The sequence below is a fragment of the Solanum dulcamara genome, chromosome 10 (assembly GCF_947179165.1).
Source record: "Solanum dulcamara chromosome 10, daSolDulc1.2, whole genome shotgun sequence".
In the NCBI taxonomy this organism is placed as follows: Eukaryota; Viridiplantae; Streptophyta; class Magnoliopsida; order Solanales; family Solanaceae; genus Solanum; species Solanum dulcamara.
This window is the reverse complement of record NC_077246.1, coordinates 41,692,322-41,700,713: the sequence shown is the minus strand read 5'-3', so window position 1 is coordinate 41,700,713 and position 8,392 is coordinate 41,692,322. Positions and strand designations below refer to the sequence as shown.

Below are 8,392 nucleotides of genomic sequence, written 5' to 3'. Positions count from 1 at the left end.
ATTATAAAATATGAAGATAGACGGAGACATGATGCAATGCCAAGTAGATTGGAGGAAGAGATTGGGCAAAATTAAGACTGGACAAAGAGACATAGAGCAAGGTACAAGCAGATGAAAGTACGAGTACCCTCTAAAGAGGGGAAGTTAATGAGAAAATGGCAAAAGTAGGAGAAGGCAATTTATATGGCAATACATTTGAGATAGACGTCTAAACTTCAATAAGATATCTTGCTGAACCAAGTTAGAAAGGTCCGAAAGCTACCAATAATTGGATGGAAACCAGAATGCTACATAAGGTAGTGTTAAGAAGTTTCCAACAAGACCAAGAACAACATGACACTAGAAGGCGGCTGCGTATAAAAACAGAAGAATGTACCAATGAAAGGATATTGAATAATTCAAGAGACACTACGAAGGATAATGACAGCATGCTAGACCAAAAGCCAAAATGTTGGTTATAGAGTTAGTCGCAAATGATGTTGCGATAGATAAATAACCAAAGAAAAAGGAATAGAAAGCCTCCTGTGGTAGAAAATGAGAAGAACAAAAAGTGAATAGAGGATAGTGGAGCTAAAAGTCTACGCCGATACTGGATGCAAGATAACAGACGAAAGGACAAGGCAAAACATAAAGACTCGCGAGACAATGCTGAGGTAACTTTGGACCTAAGTTGAGTGCCCCACACATTATGGCAAGGATTACAATGAAACGCAACACGAAGACTTCCCAGGGAGGTCACCCATCCCAATATTACTCTCGCCCCAGCACGCTTAACTTCGACATTCTGATGGAACTTAATGCGTTAGTGCTGGTGTGATCGCGCGAGATGGAAGAATCTAAACTAGCTACGGAGAAACGAGATGAGATTATGTACCCAGAGTATTATAAGATACGTTAAGGAAATTGTAACAAGGGCTTAAGCAAAACAAGAAGGATTAGCTAACTGATGACGCACTCAAATGTCATAGCTCTTCAACATAGAACCAGTTAATGAGTGGAAAACCACAGAATAACTATATAGGCCAGTGGACGAGGGAATTTCAACACCACTTGGCAGCCAACTCTGAGGGCGAAAAAAAGCAAAACCCAAAAGGTAAGGGTACCAGCTGATATAATTTAAGAATGACAGGAAGCAGTGCCCAAGGTCGAAAATTTCACAATATGACTAGGACTACAAGACTCACTTCACACTCTAGTGCTAGATGAATCTGGAGGGAATGTTACTTGTGGATTAACGATATTAGTCCCTGCCTCTTCGATCAAAGGTTACCTACTCTGCCGAGAAAGTGTAAAATTGTAGAGTAAAAGAATGGTAGGACCTTACGGAGTCCCCATAGCTATTATTCCAAGCAAAGACGCCCAAGTTATAATTAACTACCGAGAGATGCAAAGATAGATTAAGCCAAACTATCGAGATGGAATTGGTACTACGGGTGACATAATACATGGACATGATTGAGCCAAAGATCTCCCCCGACATCGAATGTAGGATAAGGGAGAAAAAGGCGAGGTAAAACATGAGGACTAGCGAGATAACGCTAGGATACTTCTTGTACCCTCTCATCATTTTGTAAGAGAGAAAAAAGACACAAGGTAATGTGTCTAGAGGGTTACAAGTGGGGGTAAGGAAAGTGGTGAAAGAGTTTAAATGAAACTGGCAGAACTAGCTGGTTACAACAGGATGACGAGCTTATATGCCAAAATTCCTTCGGAATTACACCAGATCATGTTAGACAAAGCATAGAACGACTATGAGAGCCATTACATGAGGGGACTGCAACATTATTCGGTAGCCAAACCTAAGGAATGGAAAAAAAGAAGAGAAGAAGGACCCAAAAGATAGAATGCCAATTACAGTTCTAAAAAGAGTCGAGAAGGACTATACGAGGCTAACGAATCAGCTCATTTGCTTTCAAACAAAATCACCTATGCAGCTGGAACTAGGTGAAGTTATAGGACAAGAAGGTAATAAGGTTCCGTGAGGTTTCCCCAGCTAATATCTCAGATAGAGGGACTTTAATTATGATTAACGTCTAGAGATCAGTCCAAGAAGAGATTGGGAGCACAGACAGGTTGTTACACCCCACACTCTCGAGCTCGAAATGTCTCTTAAGTTCTTTAGACATTATCCTGTGAACCGGATAAGCTACGACAATATCAAACGACTCCAAGGAAAGGAGAATGTGATACCCTATAGTAGAAAAGGTTGGAAATAGAGTCATAAGAATCCGGAAGGAATTGGAGGCCAAGTAATGAGTTGTAGGACTCGATTTACCTACGTAAGCTACTAATTTAGAAGTCGTATACACTTGAGTTGCTTAAGGACATACCAAGCTTACATAGCAAGGATTACATAGGCTCCTAAAGTAAGATGAGATTACGAACCCATGGGAGAGGCAGAAGGAGGCGTAGCACCTACTCGGAAGCAAGCAGGTGATGCACCTACTTTGACTAAGTAGGTGATGCCCCTACTTTGACCAAGTCGGTGATGCACCTACTTGAGGTGGGTCCTACATCGCCACGTGGCAGCATGTGATTGGTGGCATGAGGTGACATGGCTTCCTAAGGTTGTGACACATGTCACCCTTAGAGGATGACACATGTCACCTTCCAAAAGGGATATATATATACAAGTAATGACTAATCCACTATGTATTAAGCCATATTCACTTGGAAAACTTGAGAGAAAAATGTGAGGGAGCAAGAAAGAGGACCTACGGGTTTGCTTCAAAAAGGTAAGTTCCCCGATTTCTTTCCGTGAATTAATTATTTAAGGTATCCTACGGTGGTATGACGGTGTTTAACAACATAAAAATTATCGTTAGGGAGAAGATGAGGATTTTGTTCTTGTTAGCAGACCCGTTTTTGAATGATACCACTGTTAGTAAAATGAGTATAACTCCTTGTGTAAGGCTTAGTTTCAAGTGATTCAATATGTTTTGGAAAGATATTTTATAGGGATATAACTTTCATTTAGACTATAAAACCCAGTTTTTCGTTTCTCTGCTCGAAAAAGGGTGCTGAAGCATGGGGGAGCTGCTGCCCAGATTCCATTTTAGAAATCCTACACGGACAGATGTGAGTATTTTGGGCATATATTTTTGTACAAAATTGTTGTAGGGGTAATTCAAAATTTTTTGCAACCTTGATACACATGTATATAACTTTCATTGAGGCCACAAATCTTTTTTCCCTCAATTACCCCTCCGAAACTAAGCGACAATATAAGACAGTGGGCTGCCCAGACTTCACATTTTGGATAGTTTTGGCGAGTTTGACAAGTTTAACGTAAGGTAAGGCCTTTCCTTTTAAATTGGAGTTTATGGTGTTGTTATAGAGGGTATTTTACGTTGTGTAAGTTGCTGGAAATGTGAAAATATGATAAAAATGCTTGACGTTCGAAATAAACTAAATTAGAGTCGCTAGAAGTGAATTGTCATCGAAATAAAGTGTCGTTCTTGTGAGTTGTTGCTGCAGGGGTGTAATGTGTTGTTACAGGGCCTAAATATATTCTAATGTGGGTTAGGTTGTTGATGGTTGAATCCACATGACCCCTCGTGGCGTATAACTAAAGGCGTTACAAAATAAAGGCTAGACGCCCTATTGTGATACCATATTTTTGAATAAGTCATTTGGAGTTTATGTTGTATATTGTTGGTATGAATTGCTGCAGGTTGCTATTGGTTGTTGGATGTAGGTCTTAGGGACCTAATTGGAAATTCATATAGGGCACATTATAGGGGAGGTGCTGCCCAATTTTCGTTAACGCCTTAAAAAACTTAAGAACTAGTCGAGGAAACGACTAAGGAAATAGATTCTATTGATGCTAAGGTGTAACCTAAGATGTTGGAAAGTTAAGAAAGGTTGATATTCATATTACTTTCATGTTAAATAGGTTCATAGGACGACGGGACAAGTCGGGCTAAAAGTAGTCGACCAGAGGTATGTGAAGCTTTCTTTTGGCATGTTTTCGGCATAAGTATGTAAAGCTATTTCTTCTTTTGGCATGTTTTGGTATAAATATGTAGAGCCTATCTGTTCTTTCTTTTGGGCATGTGTTAGATCTAAGTGACAAGTGATATTTGTATGAAGCTTGGGGTAACTCTATTCATGAGCTCTGAACATGATTCATGATTCATAATTCGTGTCCATTGTTGAATGTTAAGACTCTTAAAGTAGTTAAGCTTCCATTCCTCAAGTCTTCTATATGCTAAGAAGTAGTGTATGTAAAGTTATTCTTCTTCTCTTTTGGCGTGACTTAGATGGAAGTATTGTGTATATTAAGTTGAATTTATTATACTCTTAAAACTCTGAGTGTGAGTTAAGGCTTTTGTTCACTTCCTACTGATTAGAATTCTTGTAACAAGTTAAGTCATTACTTTTCAAGTCTCCCATGTGATAGGAAGTGGTGCATGTAAAGCTTGACTTTTCCTGCTTCTAGAAAGACTAGACTAAAGGTGCTATAGGACATAGATTTTGATATAGCCCCATTTATAGATTCTGGATGTAACTCGTGACTTGTACCCACTTTTGAATGATAAGAGCCTTGAAGTAGTTGAACTACGACCCTTAAGCCTTCTATAGGTTGAATAGTGTTAGGATGTGTAAGCTCCTATACCTAGGGGCCCTTGAACTTGCGGTATGGTGATATCTAAGGGATGTTTGATATGTTACAGAGTTTTGCGTGCATGTATATGCATTATGATATATATATTGATTGGGTTGAACGTACCTCGACACATTTTGCTATGTAAGGATCGGGTCATACGTTCCACGACAGATTATGCAATATACGGATCGGGCCGTCGTACCTCAGCATTATTATGCATTATACGGATCGGACCATCGTACCTCGACATTATTATGCATTATACGGATTGGGTCATCATACCTTGGCATTATTATGCATTATACGGATCGGGCCATCATACCTCGACATCATCATATAATATATGGATCAGGCCGTCGTACCTCGGCATTATCATGTGACATATGGATCGGGCCATCGTTCCTCGGTGTGTGCTTGCTATATACATGAATCGGGTTATACGTCCTACAGAGCTAGGAATATGCATATGCCTATCAGGATAGATGATGTTTTTGTAACACCGAGTCCCCGAGCGGGCTGGATACGATACGTGATAATGGTATACATGACTTTATTTTATGAGATGCAGGTACAGTACCCTATTAAATGCTATACTTGGTTTCTTGCATCCCTTTTTTAGTTGTTATCTCAGTTATGTATGCTTATATACTCAGTACATGTATCATACTGACCCCCCTTTCTTTGGGAGGCTGCGTTTCATGCCCGCAGGTACAGATGTTCATTTCAGAGATCCGCCAGCGTAGGATTTCCACTCAGCTATGTTGGAAGTGATCCACTGTTTCAGAGCTTAGCTTCTGGGTACTGGTCCCGCGATATATATATTTATTTATGCAGGGGTACGACGGGGGCCCTGTCCCGCCATATGTTGTCGTTCCTATTCTTAGAGGTCTGTAGACATATGTGTGTGGGTTGTTTAGGAGTTTATTTCGGTTATGCCTATGAGATATATTGTAAAAGCTATTATGCTGTGGCAGCCTTATCGACTGGCTTTCCCTTTCATGACATGATGCAAATGAAAGAGGCCACACGTGTATGAATATTTTATCACCCACTGGGTTCATGTGTTTGATTCCTATATATAGGAGGCTATATGAACATAAATAATTTTTAACCCATTGAGGTTTTTGTAAGCAGTATCACGTTATACATAGTCCAATTTGACTGTAGTCGACAATTACGTAAACGGGGGTCCAGGTCGGACCCCAGTCGCGGCCCATGGGGTTGGGTCGTGACATAGGTCTTCGTACCGCATTTTTCTTCGAGCTGCTGAACAGACTGAGCATACTATCAGACGCTAGAAGATATGTCATGAGCTGGTGTTGTTAACTTCAAAGATAGCTAGGATGATTATCTATAACTTATCAAGTTGCCTATAATAATAACTACTACTCCCGTATCCCAATGGCCCCGTACAAGATTGGTAGAGCAAGACGTGTAAGTCCCCTATTGGATGGGTCGAGGTTAGAAAGACTAAGCTAAAAAGGCCCCGACATGATTAAGCAAGCTATTAACTAATGACCCAGAGTCAGCAGAAATAATATATAGATAATCGACATCGATATACAGAGTGCAAATTGATGATTGGATGTTCATAACGGAGTCACCTAAAAAAGGAAATTTAACTTGGAATATATTAGACTGTATCAAGTTACTCATAAGGTGGGCAATGTGGCAGGTAAGTTGAGCTTACCGCCTCGTTTGGAAACTATACGCCCAGTCCATCAGATGGAGACGCTTCGCAAAGGTACTGACGAGCCACCCAGGGTATATTCCATAGATAAGGTCCAGGAGATAGAATCCTGTGAGGAAGAACCTATCGCTATCTTAGATCGGCAAACTGGAAGATTGTAGACTAAAGTCGTGCCTTCCAGCAAGATACGATAAAAAAAACAAAACCAAAAAGAGAATGATCGGGGAACTGAAGAGAACATGAAATATAAGTATCCGCACCTGTAACCTATATTTATAGGTAACCCCAACTCCTGAAACACATATATGAAGTACTTGTAGGGAAGTATGTGTTAAGAAGATCGCAAAGAATCTCCCTACGATTTGTATAAGGTACTAAGAGGAGTTTTGTCTAACATTCGGGGACGAATGTTTTAAAGGGGGGAAGGATGTTACACCCCACCCATTTTAAATTAGGAATGTCTCATAAGTTCCTTGGACATTATCATGTGAGCCGGGTACGCTACGACACTATCAAATGACTCCATGGAGGGGAGGAATGTGATACCCCACAGTAGAAAAGGTTGGAAATGGAGTCATAAGAATCAGCAGGGAATTGGAGGCCAAGTAAAGAGTCGTAGGACTCGATTTACCTACGTAAGTTATTAATGTAAAAGTCTTATATACTTGAGCTACTAGAGGACATACCAAGCCTACGTAGCAAGGATTACACGGGTTCTTAAAATAAGACGAGATGACGAACCCACGAGGGAGAAAAAAAAAGTAACACATGGCAGCCTAGGAAGGTGACATGTGGCAGCACCTCAAGCAGGCAGGTGACCCACCTGCTTGGGGTCAAGTAGGTGACCCACCTGCTTGGAGGAGGTGGACCCCACTACCACGTGGCAGCACCCCATTGGCCGCATGGTTGAGATGGCCCAATAAGGGCCTGACACGTGTCACCCTTAGGGGATGACATGTGTTACCTCATATATATATGTACTATGTGACTATTCACTTGTTCATTATCCAAAATCAGCCAAAACATAGAGAGAAACTGTGAGAGGAAGCGGCAGGCATGATTTGAAGACTTTGAGGTAAGTTTTCCAACTTTCCTCCGTGAATTAATTATATACGGTGTTCCTTAAGCATGTGGAGGTGTATATATGTATCTTACGATGTCTATGGAATTAATTCTTCAGCTTGGAACTTGAGAGAAAGTTGAAACAACAAAGAGGGAAAACGTTAAAAACTTGCTAACAAACCTGTTTTTAGAGGGGACAGTTGTTAGTAATATTGGTATAACTTCTTGTGTACATATTCGTTTTGGGTAATTCAATATGTTTTGGAAAGGTATTTCATATTTCTATAACTTTTATTTAGACTTTAAAATCTAGTTTTGCTTTTAGCTTCTCAAAAACGGGTGATCAAGTGTAGAGGAGGTACTGCCCAGATTTTAGTTTTGGAAATCTTACACGGACTGCTGTTGGTGTTTTGGGAATATAGTTTTGTACAAAATTGATGTAGGTGTGATTAAAAATTGTATGCGACCCTAATACATATGTATATAACTTTCATGGAGGACGTAAATCCTGTTTCTCTCCATTACCCCTTCAAAACAAAGCGACAAGGTAAAATACTAAGTTATCCAAAATTCACATTTTGATAGTTTTGAGTGAGTTGTTGCTGCAGGGGTGTAATGTATTGTTGCAGGGCCTAAATTCATTCTAAAAGGTATGTGGATACTGCTGGTTGCAGCCACACGACCCCTCGTTGCGTATAATGAAAGGCATTACAAAATAAAGGCTAGACGCCTTATTGTGATATCGTATTTTTGAATAAGTCGTTTGGAGTTTATGTTGTATATTGTTGGTGTGGATTACTTAAACATATGTTGCAGGTTGTTGTTATTGGTTGGATGTAGGTCTTAGAGACCTAATTAGAAATTTGGATAGGGCACATTATAGGGGAGGTGCTGCTCAATTTTCATTAACGCCTTAACAAACTAAAGAACTAGTCGAGGAAATGACTAAGGAAATAGATTCCATTAATACTAAAGTGTAACCTAAGATGCTGAAAAGATAAAAATAGTTGATATTCATATTACTTTCATAT

At 39.9% G+C, this 8,392-nt stretch overlaps 1 pseudogene; it reads right to left on the bottom strand.

The window, feature by feature from the left end:
* Positions 1–705: 705 nt before the first annotated feature.
* On the bottom strand, positions 706–825 carry LOC129871769 (5S ribosomal RNA; annotated as a pseudogene).
* Between the last annotated feature and the right edge of the window lie 7,567 nt (positions 826–8,392).